The sequence below is a fragment of the Nanorana parkeri genome, unplaced genomic scaffold (assembly GCF_000935625.1).
Source record: "Nanorana parkeri isolate BGI_ZX_2015 unplaced genomic scaffold, ASM93562v1 scaffold930, whole genome shotgun sequence".
Lineage (NCBI taxonomy): Eukaryota > Metazoa > Chordata > Amphibia > Anura > Dicroglossidae > Nanorana > Nanorana parkeri.
Window position 1 is genome coordinate 310,986 of NW_017307198.1, and position 2,392 is coordinate 313,377.

Consider the following 2,392-nt stretch of genomic DNA (forward strand, 5'->3'; position numbering starts at 1 on the left):
GAGCCAGATTGAGAAGGGGGCCAGGAGCCAGATTGAGAAGGGGGCCAGGAGCCAGATTGAGAAGGGGTCAGGGGGACAGGAGCCAGATTGAGGGGGGGGGACAGGAGCCAGATTGAGGGGGGGGGCAGGAGCCAGATTGAGGGGGAGATAATAAAAAAAAACCATCGCACACCTGACCAGATAAGACCCTCGAGTATCAAGTGGGTGCCAAGCAACCACGGATGCCTCCGCAAATCAGTATAAATGTGAAGAAGTCACTCGCACTCCAGCTCAAATTCAGTCAATTCAGTATATATATTATGTGTTGTAATGATGTGGCCCGGCCCCATCCCTCAATTGCGCTTCTATGTTTGACTCCACCTCCAGATTGCGATAGGGCAGGGGCTGTCGGGGGTCATGTGATTGGGCTGCTCAGTCCAAAATGCCCGGGCCTATTTTGTGTCCCAGTCCGGCCCTGGGTCTAAACACCTGGTCTTGAAGTGGTTAATGTTAGTATAATCAGAATAACAAAGCTACAAGCTATTTTCAATAGTAGCTGCCTGTTTCTCTAATACCTTTCTGCATATTAATATCGATGTGTAAAATGCAGTGATTCACTGTTGTGCTGTAACCCCGTGGGTTTCAAACTTTTTTATATCATGCAGAGTCTTGCAAAAAAGTTTTTGTATAGGTTTGCCAATTTTAGGGGCACATGTTATAAAGCTGCAAAGCTATTTAGCAAGAAAAAATGCAAATCTCTTTTTTAAATAAAAGGAATAGAAAGTTGTCATTGATTTATTTGAGAATAAAAATTATATGAAGAGAAAGTTGTATGATTTATCAATTATTTCTGTATTGTTGTCACTATTGTTGAAAAAATGGAGAGTGGAAAAGACAAGGGCGGCAGAATGTCAAAGACAGGAGAGCCCTATAGTGTAGTGTCTTTGTTTTTTCATAGACACAAATAGCAAAAGTGCAATAATATTAGTTACATCTGGGTAGGTTGAAATGAACCATTAAAATGGTACACAACATGATTTATCAGTCATGTTCAAGTGTGACCAGCTGGGAAAAGCAGGTTTCAGTCTGGGATGATGTGTAACAGTGTGGTTTTCTGGTGGTAATATTGCTTGTCGTGGGTTTCTATATTTATGCTTACACGGAAAAATGCAAATATGTAGTGTATAAATAATTTAGCATACATCCCCCACACATACACACTTATTTATCAAGCAGATAATCAGATATTCACAAACATTCACTGCAGGTGAATCCTCCTGATGAATGTGTTTTAAATCATAGTGGTGATTCACCACTAGTGTATTTTTGCTAAAAGTAACATTCACTGCTTTATAAATATGCCCCCTAAAGTATAACTGTGGTCAAGCTTTGGAAATTCAACTATTTACATGCAGGTCGGTGAGCATCGTTTTTTTTCTTTCGACGAGTCGGCGGCGGTGTTGATTAATTTAACTAGATTCATTTTGGGGCTTTTTGTTTTTTTTAATTAAAGGACTTGTCAAAAACATTTTTTTAATGAGCCCCCCTGCCTGCAGACCCCCCACAACATCCGGGTCAGGGTTGTGGCAGAAGAGGCCCTTGTCCTCATTGGCATGGGGACAAGGTGCTTTTCCAGGGGGACCCCTGAAAAGGCACCCTCCCAATGCTGAGGGCATGTAGCCTGGTATGATGCAGGGAGGGCGACCTAAAGGGTCTGGTATGGATCGGGAGGGGACTACGCGCCGTTTTTGTAAAATGTGTTTATAGTGGCAGGGTGAAAGGTCTGCTTCGGCAGACCATTCTCCCTACTTTGGCTGTGACTTTGGCTCAGCCGAGCCGAAGAATATGCATTTGGCTTGTCTGAGCTGTTCGGCTGCCTTCGGCTGCTGTATGGGTTATAGTGAATAGCCCATACAGCATCTCTTCAGTTCGGCTGAACCGAAGGGCTCCGGCGGCTGAAGTGAGCAGAAGGATTAGCCGAAGCTACAGCTATATCCTACGACTACTTCGTAAATAACCCCCTTAGTTTTCGTCTGGTTTCTTGGTTCCCTGACAAGATGGAGCTCTCCTCTTCTCCCCCTCTGCTCCAACTGTGGATTGTCTGTCTGAGTCCTCATGCACAATGCAAGGCCATGAAGCCGGCATGGTATTTGATTATATCAGCAGTACTTAGAGAGGAGGGGAAAGAAGGCTGAGGGTAACATTCAAGAAGCCCAGAGGGAGCTGGCAGGAGTGGGGTTAAGGTTAAGTAAAACAGTTTTTTCCTTCCCCCCTATGTATAAACAAACAGTTAACCCTTGCAGTGCACAGCAACACTTTCACTTACCCTGGTGTTGGGTTTAAAATATATTCATCAATAGCCACAAAGGATGTTAATAACTTTTGTGTGCCCCAAATGTCTTTCCAAACTATA